The following is a 14593-nucleotide window of genomic DNA, read 5'->3' as shown; positions in this document are numbered from 1 at the left end:
TACCAACCTGTTATCTCACTGTGGCTGGACTATTGAGGTCTGTGTTCTCCTAGGTGTCAGAGACTTGAGACCCTGCATAAGCAATAAGAGGGTGTGTGGTGAGCACGGATGCAGCAGAGCTATGGGTTTATTTAATTATTATCTTTTCTGACCTATTTCTGGTATGTGGTCATATCAGTCAGGTCTCTCCAGAGAAACAGAACCAGTAGGATATATTTCAAGGAATTTGCTCACAACTGTGGGGGGCTGGTAAGTCTCAAACCTGTAGGGAAGGCTGGCAGGCTGAAACTCCTAGGTGGGAGCTAACGTTGCGATCTTGAGAATTTCTTCTTCCTCAGAGAAATCTCAGTTTTCCTCTTAAAGCCTTTCAACTGATTGGATGAGGCCCACCCACATTATCAGGGGCCATCTCCTTTGCTTAAGGTCAACTGATTGTGGATGTTAACTGCATCTACAAAATACTTTCACAGCAACACCTAGATTAATGTTGGATTAAATAACTGGGTACTATAGCCTAGCCAGGTTAACAAAAAAACCATCATAGCAGGTGAAATATGAATCGCCCACCACTTGTTCCAAAAGGATAGTACAAGGGAACGATTGTGAGTTTGGGCATATTCTAGCAAATGTGGGAGCAGGATTATCTGATAAACTGCTGTTCCCCTCCCCAAAGAGGGGAAGCCACAAGCCTGTTGACCTGCTTATTAATCCCAGTGGGTTAAGTTGGCGAAAGCTGAAAAGTGTTCCCACAAGGACACTGCTGCTCTATCCCCAAGAGCAAGTGTTGGAATAACACTTCTCTATTCTCCTCACCTTTCTCTTCCCCTTTCAAGGGAAGGGGGACCTGATTTGATTGGTGTCAGAAGAGGCATTCTGTGATGGGCCCTGAGCATCTCTAAATGTTCTTCCTGTGTAAGCCATGAATGCAAGAGCCTGACTGCTCTTCACTCAGGATATCACTCAGGGTTGCATTGGCAGTGAGCAACCTTGAGAAAGGAGGTAACGACTTCCCCTGGACAAAGAGCAGACGTGCCTCCACTTGCTAAAAAAGAGGTGAAACATCCAAGGTCTGACCTCCTCACCTGTAATAATCCTCTGATATTCAGGGTCCATCTGGAAACACCTGCGTTGTCCCTTTGGGACCTTTGGGGGCAACTAGGGTGAACATCATGCTGACACTGGCTACTGCATTTGCTGTGAGTAATAAGTCCTTTGTCTCTGATCCAGGGGTCTCATATCTTCTTGCCAGCATCCATGAAACAGCTGCGGTCTAGCTTGTTAGCTTGCAAGTAGGGTAAAGCCTCAGGCCCTCTGCAACTTTTGACAATAAGAGGCCTTGACTCCCTGCAGGCAACAAGTATTTGTTTCACATTCCTCCATGCAATGACAGTCTGTCCTGGAGACCAAACTCTCCCTTCTCCAGGATCTCCCCGCAAAAGGAGAGTAAGAACTCTCTTGGCTTTCCAGCTTTATCATTAAGAAAGCTGCTGTATTGCTTCCTGAGTGGTCTTTTCCCAAGTGGTCTAGAATGTGGAGGGGACAAAAGGGGAACATCTAGGCTCTTCTAGAAACCCCAACTTGTACTGAGTGCCAGGCTCTATGCTAGGAGCTGGGGATACCATAGTGAAAAATAAAGGTTCCCTACTCTCTTGGAGCTTATAGTGTTAATGGGGGAAGGGAGCCTGCACAGATACAATATAAGAAGATAATGCAGAGTGTTGAGAGCTACACAAGACTCCCTGTGGGCCGCATCTCTTCTTGTAACATTTTCCTTCTTTCTAGTTTGACTCTCTGAAGTCACATTTATTTTTTAAAATTTTTAAAATTAATTTTATTGGAGTATAGTTGCTTTACAATGTTGTGTTAGTTTCTACCATACAGCAAAGTGAATCAGCTATACGTATACATATATCCCCTCATTTTTGGATTTCCTTCCCATTTAGGTCACTACAGAGCATTGAGTAGAGTTCCCTGTGCTATGCAGTAGGTTCTCATTAGTTATGCATTTTATACATGGTATCAATAGTGTATATATGCCAATCTCAACCTCCCAATTCATCCCACCCCCTCTTTCCCCCCTTGGTGTCCATATGTTTTTTTCTCTACGTCTGTGTCTCTTTTTCTGCTTTGCAAATAAAGTCATCTATACCATTTTTCTAGATCTCGCATATATGTGTTAATATGTGGTATTTATTCTTCTCTTTCTGACTTACTTCATTCTGTATGACAGTCTCTAGGTCCATCCACGTCTCTGCAAATGACACAATTTCATTCCTTTTTATGGCTGAGTAACATTCCATTTCATATATATACCACATCTTCTTTATCCATTCCTCTGTCAACGGACCTTTAGTTTGCTTCCATGTCCTGGCTATTGTAAATAGTGCTGCAATGAACATTGGGGTGCATGTATCTTTTCGAATTATGATTTTTTCAGAGTATATGCCCAGGAGTGGGATTCCTGGGTCACATGGTAGTTCTATTTTTAGTTTTTTAAGGAACCTCCATACTGTTCTCCACAGTGGCTGTATCAATTTACATTCCCACCAACAGTGTAGGAGAGTTCCCTTTTCTCCACACCCTCTCCAGCATTTATTGTTTGTAGATTTTTTTTTTTTTTGGTGGTACGCGGGCCTCTCACTGTTGTGGCCTCTCCTATTGCAGAGCACAGGCCCCCTGTAGATTTTTTGATGATGGCCATTCTGACTGGTGTGAGGTGATACCTCATTGTAGTTTGGATTTGCATTTCTCTAATAATTAGTGATGTTGAGCATCTTTTCATGTGTTTGTTGGCTATCTGTATTTCTTCTTTGGAGAAATGTCTATTTAGGTCTTCTGCCCATTTTTGGATTGGGTTGTTTGTTTCTTTAATATTGAGCTGCATGAGCTGTTTGTATATTTTAGAGATTACCTTTGTCAGTTGCTTCATTCGCAAATATTTTCTCCCATTCGGAGGGTTGCCTTTTCACCTTGTTCTTGGTTTCCTTTGTTGTGCAATGAAGCCACATTTAAATCACCTTAGTTGGATTTAGGTTATTCTTAAGTTTGTGAGTAACACCTTTACAAACTATCTCTTGGGAAGGGTTATTTCTGCAGTGGTTAAGCTCATCATTATATATTGATTTGTACCAAATTCATTCACAGAGGGTGACTTATCTCTATAATTTTGGAGTAACTTATGTTCTGACCATACCTTATATAATAGCTCAATCAACCACATAGAGTACAGTATTAAAACTTAAATTATAATGTGAATATTGAAGTTATTTTAGGTAAATAATGTGCATAGCAGATCTTTTAATATAATCCTAAATTCTACTTTCATTATGTTTTTCAGTAAATATACTCAAAGTAGAGTAAAAATTGAGGAATCCTTCTGTCTGTCCGCCCATGAAATATTGTCAGTCACTGGGCTAGGCACTAGGAATAAAAGGGTAGCTAAGAATAAATTTTTCATATACTCCAGTCTCCTAAATGGACAAATGGGGTTCAGTCCTGCATGCAATGAAAATAAACTTTACAGAAGTTTGATTGGTACTTAATGCCTAGTTATTAAGGCAATAGCCCTCAGGGTTACAGCCAGTCCTGGAGAATATAAGTTTTCTTCTTGACTGTTTAAATGCAGGGATGAGCCTCTACATCCCCACGTAGGAGCTGATAATCCAAAAATACTAGACAACCAAATGTTGTCTGTAATTTTGCCATGATCTGTATACATTTTTGAAACGAAATTTATAGAAGACAACATAATTAAATTTATAAACATTTATTGAATTTCTACCACACACAAGGACCTATAGTAGATTCTATGAGGGACATAAGACAAGATCCATGCCCTTGAAGAATTTGCAATCAAGTGAGGACATTAATTATCATCATGGATTTATGAGTCTACCTGCCAGGCAAGGGTCTCCCTTTTCAACATAATGACTCCTTTATGGCTTTTTGTGGTGCTTTTATCAATGGTATGTTAATTAACCCAAATAATCAGTCAAGGTATCTGTATTACAGGAGATGAATGAAAGGTTAAAAGGGAGGGTGATGAGGAGGTGGGAGAGGAACTAACCATGACACCTATTCTATAGTGGGCACTTTATGATTAATAAATTCCCATAAGAATCCAGGAAGTAGGTATTATTGCTCTTTTCCTCTTTTTAGCAGTTGACAACATTAAAGCTCAGAAATGTTCAAACATTTCCCTAAACCCAGACAGCAAGTGGCAGACCTGGAATTTTTAGGTCTGTTTAATACCAAAGCCCAACCTTTGTCTGCTACAGTATGCTCGCAGCGTTCCAAAACTGTGTGTTTTCAGAAGCGAGCTAGCAAATAAACAAGCAAGAAAGTATCTAGAAAGCAGTGAGTTTTCTGGCACTAGAGGTATTTACAATAAGCTAAATAACTGTTGGCAGAGATATAGATGGGATTAAAGCATTGATTGGGGAGTGGGTAGAGTGATACCCAAATCCCTGTCAACTCTGGGATTCAGCTTCTATGAAAGCATGAGTAGGGTTTGCACATATTTCCCTTTTTGTGGGATCGTCTGCTACATGTGCTCTACCATGAACAGAGAGAGTCATTGGAGTAGATTATGGGAAAAACAAGGCCCATGGCCCATATCACTACATAGTTTATCAAGATGTGCAGAAGTTCATCCTGCTGAAAGTTTAACTTGTGTTATGTGTATGTTTCCCATTTATTTGTTCCACAGAGGGAAGTCTCTACAAATCAATCATGCTGGCTTTGGGGGAAAACAAATCTCCTTTTAGCTTTGAAGAAGCTCCTTTCTCAAGGGAAAAGAGGCAATCAGACCTTTTTTTGATTTTAGATCCTGTTTTGGACTGAATGTTTTTGTCTCCTTGCAAATTCACGTGTTGAAGCCCTAACCCACAATGTAATGGTATTTGGAGGTGGGGCCTTTGGGAGGTAAATTAGGTTTAGATGAGGTCATGGGGGTGGGGCCCCCACAATGGGATTAGTGCTGATTCAAGAAGAGGAGGAGAGAATAGAGCCCTTTCTCTCTCTCTCAGTGAGCACATAGCAAGAAGGTGGCCATCTGCAAGCTAGGAATTGGGCCCTCACCAAGAATTAAATCTGCTGTCATCTTGACCATGGACTCCCCAGCCTCTAGAACTGTGAGAAATAAGTTTCCATTATTTAAGCCACCCAGTTTATGGTATTTTGTTATGGCATCCCAAGCTGACTAAGACAGACCCCTTAAGGATGTTGTTATAACCCATTTTTAAGAATTGGGCTGGTGGTTCTATTTGGGGAAAACCTATCTGGGGAGAGAGGTTGTGATAAGATCCTTTGAGTTTCACAGATTGAAAAGAAGTGTGATTCCTTGGGGATAGAGAGTAAAGTGAAGGTGGGGGAGCGATGAGCTCACGGCCATAGCTGGCTAGGCATCTGGCTCCTTGGAACACGGGTGTGCAGGGCCAGAAATCACTGAGCATTTGGAGCTGCCACCTGGGAACCTGAGCTGCAGCCTCACTGGCTAAACTTAGCTCTGCAGGGGTGTGGACTCTTTCTCCAAGTTCTGAGAACCACGTTCAGTAGTATCACCAAATGGCAGTAAGCAGCAGTGACAAGGTGCACCGATTAGACACCAGAACTCATCATGGGGACTGGGGGATTCGATATCCCAGTCCTCTCTTTGGACTGTGTAAATCTCTAATGTTTCTACATTTTGTTTGTTTGTTATTTTCTAAACTATTCATAGGAAGGAGGAGACCCAGAGACAGGGCCAGAGCAGGGTAAATTTGAGTAAAAAAATCATTGCTGAGATTTGCAGCAGGAAATGGTGGAGCAGTCAGTCCCCCGGGGCCGCCAGGGACCCCTATCTCTTGAGGGGTCTCTTCTCTGGAGAAGTTAGGCTGGGGCCGAGAGGAGCAGACCCTGCCAGCCACACTCTGGTTCTTTATGGTGGCTGGGCAGCCATAGTCTTTGCAGAAAACTCAATATCTTTATTACTCTTGGTCTCAGAACTCTCAGACTTGGCATCCCAAGAACAAAAGAAAGTTCTAGATGGAAGCCCTATTTAAATTCTGAAGGGTGGTTATACTTGGAGGAACAGTGTTCAGATGTTTGGAGATTTGGGTATTTGGCACTTACAAACGGCCGCAGCAGTGACCACAACAGGGAAATATAGATCTAGAGGTTTAATATTTAACATTTGGGCTTCGTTGTGACACAGATTTACAAAAACAAATAACAACAACAACCCTAGCATGCATAATGTGATTGAGTGATGGATCTTTGAGAGCACCCCAGGAAATTCCCCTTGAGTTTCAGGCAGCAGAATGAGATAGGCTGGTAAATAAAGCCCCTGGCTCCACATACCCTGGGTATTTTTGTCCTGCAGTCCTGTTCATTGAGGAACTAAGAGCAAATGCCAAGAGATAGGGCTAGGGGAGACCTGTCTTTTTTTCTTACAGTTTGTTAGTTACTCTCTTCCTCTGGGCCAGCCTCTGAGTTTCACTCATGTCTGACAAGTGCTCACCAATTAGTATCCAGAGAAAGACCCTGGATCTTATGTCATGGCACCTAGAGGTGCTGTCTCTGCTTTCCCAGAACCTCCCTTTACCTTCTCCCTGTGTTTGGCTTTGTTTGCTCCCTTGGCTCCAGGAATCACTTTCAGAGACCTGGTAAATCTGACCATGTGCTCTGAAAGTCCCTTCACTTAGGGGAGGGTCTGATTTTTCATCTTTACCAGCCAAGTGGCTGATGGCTGCTCAGTGAGATCCTGGTCAGCCTTGGGGAAGGAGGCCTGAAGATTCTAAAGATAAACATTTTCTTTCTGTCCTGGTCCTCCTCTTACCTTCACCAGATATTTCAGTAACTCTACCTCCAAAGCCATTGCTTCCTCTCCTTCCCTCTGCCTCCTTCCATGTCTCTCTCATTTCTTACCTGACTGACAGCTTTGTAACTCATCACCCTGCCTTCAGACTCTTAGTGTCCCAGTCCATTCTCTGCTCAGCTACCCAAGAAATTATTCTAAAGCACACATCTGTTCATGACATTCTCTTGCTTAAAAGCATTCACTGGTTCCCTATCACCCTAAGGATACTTTGGATATTCACTCCCTCTCCTTGGAATGCCCATCCTTTTTTCTTCCTGGAAAAGGATTCATCATTTATCACCTCCTCTGAGAAGCCATCCCAGACCCCTTTGGGTGGAGTCAGTCCCTTTTAGTCACTTCCTTCTTTGAGCTTCCATTGCCCAATAACACAGAGCTCTGAATAGCTACTGAACTCTTTTCAGGTGCTAAGTGCTGTCTGAGCACTTTCTGTGCATTGTCTCATTTGATCTTCGCAGGAGCCTTAGAAAGTATGTGCTCTCCTTATCTCCATCTTTTTGAGGAAATGAGGCGCAGTCACTTAAACATGTGCAAGGTTTTGTGGCTAGACAGAGGTGGAGACAGAATTTGAAACTGAGTAGCCCAGTCCTGAGCCCCTGTTGTTAATCATCACACCACTCCGTGCCTGTGTATCTTTGTGAGAGCACTTACCACATTCCATCATTGATTACTTACGTCGATCCCTTCCATCACACTGAGCATCTTGGGCAGGAATACTGTCTCATTCATCACTGAGACTAGCACATAGTAGATGCTTAATAAATGCTCAAGGAAGGAAAGAAGGAAGGGAGGATATGTTGCTGTGATTATATGAATAAGGACATAGAAATTCTTCTATAAAAAGTTGGGATTCCCTAGGGGTGAGACCAGGCCTATGTTACTAGAACTTTAAGGGAAGAACTTATTCTGTGAAAAAATTTGAATAGTTTTGCTATAAGTGAAAAGCTGATGTTCCAACAAGGTTTGGACTAAGGTTGCATCAGTCCAGAAAAATTATTTAAAAAATGAAACAACTGATCACAGTCATCAGACACTTATTTTGTCAACAATCTAGTAAATTCGTTCAAATATTGGGTGGGTATGGTCTGGAATCCAAGTGAGAATATTTACAGATAAATGGCTGATTCTAGGACAAGGATCCCTAAACTCACCCCTTTGAGAAGCTGGTGAAACTGATGAATTCTTTCCCTAGAGATATACATGCACCTGTACTAGGGAACTGACTCTTATTTCCAAAGATTTCCTGTACTCTGAGCACAGGAAAGAGCTGAAGTGGAACTGAGGCTCAGGCTTGGATGGGGACACATCTGCTCTGTATTTCACTTGTTACACCTCCCCCTCCAAACCTCTCTGTCCAATGCTATTAATGCAATTGGTTCTTTTTATGACTCCTCACTTCTGATGCCCCTTCCAGTCTGAGTGACACTGTGAGTAGAACAGGTTCTGTTTGATTCTAATATTGTATTAAGAAAATATAAAGGGCCAACCACCACAAAATTGTGGAACATTTTTTGGGTGGAGAGGGCTGGTATATGGGTTGTTATAATTCCATAGTCTTAAAGGGTTGTTTATAATTCCATAGTCTTAACTTAATACTTACTCTATTCAAGTTAAATTATTTAGCCAATTTATTGACTATTTATGAAGCACCTACTATGTGATCGAGCTATTCAAAAGAAGCAAAAATTCATGCCCTTGAGTGTTTATGTGTTAAAGAGGGGAGATAGAAATAAACGTGATAAATAAGGCAACATATGTTATATATTAGATGGTAATAAATGCTAAGGAGAAAAATAAAGTGGGAAAGAGGGGCAGGGTGAGTGGGGGGGCGTTCACTTTTAGACAGGGAAGTCGGGGGCTGTATTAAGAAGTACATTAGAGGCCTAGAGGTGATGGAGGAGGGTATATTAGCTTCCTATTGCTGCTCTGACAAATTACTACAAGCTTAATAGCTTAAAACAACACAGATTTGTTGTCTTACAGTTCTTGAAGCCAGAAGTGTGAAATTGGTCTTACTGGGCTAAAATTAAGGCGTTGGCTGGTCTACATTCCTTCTGGAGGTTCTATAGGAGAGTATTGTCAACTACAAATTGGCACTTGCCATTGGCACTTGCCATCTACCTCTACAAGGATTAAAATCATGAGCCGCTGCAGCTGCTGACCTTCAACACCCTGAAAGGAGTTCAGGGTGGAGATCAGTAATGAGACACTCTGTGCTCTGGGAAAAACTGGCAGAACAGGTCTTCAGATAGATATTTTCAGGAGCTGATTTTATGAGCCCAATTCTTGCATCTCCTCATGTCTAGAAAAGCACTAAAAATGAGAAGAAATAATTTCACTTGTTCATTGATTTTTCAGTTAACTCATGGACACATTAAAATTAGTCCCATTTACAAACTTAGTTAATTACATTCCATTAAACATCTTCAACCACATTTATAAATTTAATATGTTTACTTTTTAAACACTTCAAATGCCTGGCAGGATATACTAACAATATTAATAAGCAAAACCCTCTTGGGCATTTAAATTACTCTTGTATCCAATAAATGAATAATTATAGTAAATCAAGTTCTCCTAAACATGCCACAAATATTTATAGACTTAAAATTCTTATACTTTTCTGCTTAAAATTAAAATAAAAAGTGTCAGATTCTCTTAAAGATGACAAACACTTTGGGGGTTGTTTTTAGTGGGGAAATGATACTTGGTTTCCATGCTTAACTTACAAGGATGTTGTGAAGACAGCACAAGACATAGCAGTTGGATGATACAAACAAGTTGTGAAAAGCTAAGATGCAGTTTTCATTCCAGGAGAAAGCTAACCTCTGTCAAGGACGCATTTGAACCGTGTCTTGAAAGGTGAGGATGAGTTTTCTTGTTTTCTTTTCCTTCCACACCTGAAAACTGACTTTGAAAAAGAGCAAGTAATTTAGGTGAGGTGCAAACGACCAGTAGAGACCTCCTGTGCCTTCACTTCCAGAGGCGTGATACTGACACCATAACCAAAGCTCTGTCTTTTAAAAAATATTTATTTATTTATTTATTTGGTTATGCTGGGTCTTAGTTGCGGCATGTGAACTCTTAGTTGTGGCATGCATGTGGGATCTAGTTCCCTGACCAGGGATCAAACCCAGGCCCCCTGCATTGGGAGCACAGAGTCTTAACCACTGCACCACTTGGGAAGTCCCTCTCTCTTTTTTTTAGAGTATAGTTGGTTTATAATACCAACTATACTTTAAATAGTTGGTTTACAATACTGTACACCTAAAACACAATGTTTTAGGTATACAGTGAAGTGATTCAGATATATATATTCTTTTTCAGATCCTTTCCATTATAGGTTATTCTAAGATATTGAATATAGTTCCCTGTGCTATAAGTAGGACCTTGTTTATCTGTTTTATATATAGTAGTGTATATTTGTTAATCCCAAATTCCCAATTTCCTGCCCCCCACTTTCCCCTTTGGTAACCATGAGTTTGTTTTCTATGTCTGTGAGTTTACTTCTGTTTTGTAAATAAGTTCATTTGTATCATTTTTTAGATTTCAAATATAAGTGATATCATATGATATTTGTCTTTGACTTACTTCACTTAGTATGATAATCTCTAGGTCCATCCGTATTGTTGCAAATGGAATTATTTCTATTTTTATGGCTGAATAATATTCCACTCTGTCTATATATATATATATATATATATATATATATATATATATATATATACTACATCTTCATTATCCATTCATCTGTTGATGTGTCAGTGGACATTTAGGTTGCTTCTAGTCTTGTCAGTAGTGCTGCTGTGAACAGTGGGGTGTATGTATCTTTTTGAATTAAAGTTTTCTCCAGATATATGCCCAGGAGTGGGATTACTGGATCATATGGTAACTCTATTTTTAGATTTTTAAGGAACTCCAGGTGTCTTCTTATTGGGAAGTTCATCAGTCTTCAGCAGAGGAGGGTCAGTGTGCATTCCAGGCGTGGGAGGCTGGCACAGCCTGTGATATGTGTTTGCTGGAGAAGTGAATGAATTCACAGCAAATGGGCAGCTGTCTCCTTTGCCAGCTCTGGTGTCAGCTTTTCTCCCATGGTCCACACATAAGGTAGAAAAAGAATAAGGAGGGTTTGCAGGAGCAGCAGCAATGAACACTGTACATGTCTTGAGATGGGCTGCGGGGTCTGGACGCTTAGCAAAGCCCCCAGTGCACTCACCCGCTTGCTCCTGGGGAGGGAGAGCAGCGACATCCTCCCAGGTCCTGGTAGGAGCACTTAGGGGGCTTCCTTCAGACAGTCTTGCTTCCGGGAGAGGAGTGTCATCCTCCATTCTGCAGTCTGGGCAGGGTTGGTTCATCTCACAGTGTCTGTTCCTAGTGTCTGCCAGGCATTGGTTTCCACTGGGCAGTTCAGCAAGCAGCTCCGTCGCCTGGCAGCATTGACGCCCTCCTATCGTATATGATGTAGTGAAAACCTCAACACCCCAGGGCTGTGAGGGTGCAGGTGCCTGTACTGTATGCTGCCTCTTACCTGGCAGTTTGTTGACTGGGCCAGAGATGCAGTGGGCTCAGCTCTGGCCTCAGGATGATGGCTTGGCTCCTCAGCCAATATTCCGCTCAACAGAAGAGCCAGTGGGTCACGGATTTGGGGATGGCAATCCCTTGGCATGACCGAGACTCCCTGCCTGGGGGTACCAGCTTTGATTTCAGCCCCTGGGGCTGGTCTGCTGGCCGAGTGGGGAGTCTTGCCTCTTCCCTTCCCTCGTCTTCCTTCCCCTTTGCTCGGGGGTCTGGGGGTGTTTACATTGCCCCATGGGACGTGCCACTGTGGCTGGGCTACTCCTTACTCAGGGCACCTCTGCACCAGCAGACTTAGGAACTAGGGCTCATCAGGGATCCAAGACCATTCCCTCACCCTGTCTAACCTACCTGCGTCACGGAAGGAGCACTAAACCCCAAGTTACAATGCAGCGAACTCACTGTCCAGATGTGAGGCCAGAACTGGAATTATGTCTTCTACATTCCTGAGTTCCTTCCTTTGTACCACCCCTTGTCTCTACCAACCAGCCATCCACAAACAGCTACAGGGATCTGCTGGATGCCAAGTGCAGTGCTAGACACTTGAGGGTTACAAAGGGAGGGACAAAAGAGAAGAGGACCAGTTCACAGCAGTGTGAGGAAGTTCCCAGTGAGAGTTCAGGGTGAACAGTGAGGTGGAGGGCGGGGGAAGAGGGTGAGGGAGAGAAAGGCAGGGAGAGAGGGAGAGAGAGAATGAGGTGGGGAGAGGGGGGTAGAGAGAGAAGGGGAGAGACAGAAAGACAAGAGACAGAGATGGGAGTGGGGGGGAGAGAAAGAGGGTGGGAAGGGAGAAAGAGAGAAACACACAGAAAGAGACAAGAGACAGACACAGAGAAAGAGAAAGGGAGAGAGGAAACCTGCCTACCAGGTGGTCACAGAGGGAAGGTTCAGTTTGCCATTCAGGCAGGCAGCACGGATGTGATGAGCAGGACCTGGGCTGGGTGCATGAAAGAAATGCATATCCTACCTATGTTCATGGCCTAGTTGGGGAGACAGACCAGTGAACAACAATACCAGTGAGTGTGGTAAGTCCTACTGCAGAGGGGAACCCGGGTGCTGTGGGGGCCCAGAGAGAGAGCGACCTACTGTGGGGAGTGGGAAGAAGATGGAAGTGGCAGTGGGGAGATGGTGCACAGGGGTAGGCGGCCCTGGGGGACGGATACCATGAGGGTCCCTGGGAGCTGGAAAGAGGCCTGGGAGCAGTGGGGCTGGGAGCTGGGAGGCAGGGGCCCCAGAGATACCTGTGGGATATGGGAGTATGCAGATTCTCTCCTTTTACTACCAAGATTCTGATTTTCAGTAGGTGGGAGGTTGTGGGGGGTGCTTCAGGTGTCTGTATTTTAAATGCATCTCAGGTTCACTCAGTCTCACTTACTGGCCTTTAGAAACTGCTTGTTTAAACTAAATCTAAAGATTGCCATTCTTTTATAGTCATTGACTTTCCTTCTGTTTGGGCATTTATAGAAGTTTTGCGATGAGGCTTGTTCCTGGTGGCTGGTCCCTCTACTTTTTCACATCAAGAGATGCTGTGTTTTTTGAAGGGGACAAACCAGAACGAATAACGTTGTCCCCCTGAGGCCTGAGACAAGGAAGAAAGAGCCCATCAGTCTGTTAACCACTGGAGGTGAATCCTGGGGGAGACACTCTGTAATTTCAGATAGTAACAATCAATGGTGTTATGGAGTGACTGTTAACATACGCTGCAAGACGTTTATGATTCCCCGGGGCCAGATAAGTCAACATTCTTCCAACTTAAGCTGAAAGAGATAGGCAATTTCATGAAGAGATGCATTCTCCATTTATATGAGATGACTGTGTTCAAAGGAGGAAATACCGGGTGCGGGTTATGGAAGCCTCTATCTAAGGCTTGTGTAAGGCTGCTTGTATCAGGCACTGTGTATGTTGGACAGGTGACCGGAGTTGGAGACCTGGGAAAAGAAGCTGGGCAATGACCTGAGCCCCTGCTGGGACGTCAGCCAGTCCCTCTTGTGAAACAGGGAAAGGTCAAAGTCTTACCTTCCTGAGAGCAGAGAGGAGAGAGACAGAGATGGTTCTTGGAGATAAGCTTTAAGAACACTGAACATGCTGTGTATACCCAATTCTAGGAGATGACGCTGGATTAGGAGGCCTGTGTGGGATCATCTAGACTCAGAAATCAAATGAGGCTGAGTGAGTGGATGGAAAGGGGTACTCTTGTGGGTTGAATTGTGTCCCCTCAGAAAAAGATATATTGAAATCCTTACCCCAGTACCTCAGAATGCGACCTTATTTGGAAAGAGCGTCTTTACAGAGATAATCAAGTTAAAATGAGGTGCTTAGGGTGGACCCTAATCCAAAATATCTAGTGTCCTGGAAAAAGGGGAAATCTGGATACAGAGACAGACAGACACAGACACACACACGGAACGCATTATGTGAAGACGGAGGCAGAGATCAGGGTGATGCATCTACAAGGCGAGGAACCCCAAACACTGCCAGCAAACCATCAGAAGCTGGGGGAGAGGCGTGGAACAGCCCTCAGAAAGAACCAGCCCTGCTGACCCCTTGATGCTGGATTTCAGCCCTCTAGGACTGTGAGACAGTAAATTTCTCTTAAGCCACCCAGTTTGTGGTACTTCATCACAGCAGTCCTCGTAAACTGATATAGTCACTTGATCTCTTTTATTCTGGATCTAAGTTCTATGAGGATAGGGACCTTATCCTGTTCATGGTGCATTTCCAGCACCTGGCACAGAGTAGGTGCTCAACAAATATTTGGCTGGTTGAACAGTCCTTTGGGGGACTTAGGTCATTTGTCCGAGGGCACACAGAGTGATAGCGATGGTGATAGACTCCGTTTGCCAAGCACCTGCTGTACAGATGTGGTGCTTGGTGTTTATGAAGGTTGTCTCAAATCCACAATACAACCTGAGAGGTAGGTAGAGGTAGGTCTTATTTTTCTCATGTTACAGATGTGGAAATGGAGGCTGAGAGAGCTTAAGGAAATTGTCCACGGTAACACCTAGGAGATGGTGGACTTGGGATTGTAGCTCAGGCCTGCCTGACTCCTAAGCCCTTGTTCTCATCACTAGCCAGGGCATCAGTGGGGACCAGGCAGGCAGCTGGACCAGAATCACTTGGGAACCTACATTTGGATGCCATGCCCATTTTTTTGGGCTGTGC

Source organism: Phocoena phocoena, chromosome 2, assembly GCF_963924675.1.
Source record: "Phocoena phocoena chromosome 2, mPhoPho1.1, whole genome shotgun sequence".
In the NCBI taxonomy this organism is placed as follows: domain Eukaryota; kingdom Metazoa; phylum Chordata; class Mammalia; order Artiodactyla; family Phocoenidae; genus Phocoena; species Phocoena phocoena.
The sequence above is the reverse complement of the archived record's forward strand: the minus strand, read 5'-3'. Positions refer to the sequence as shown.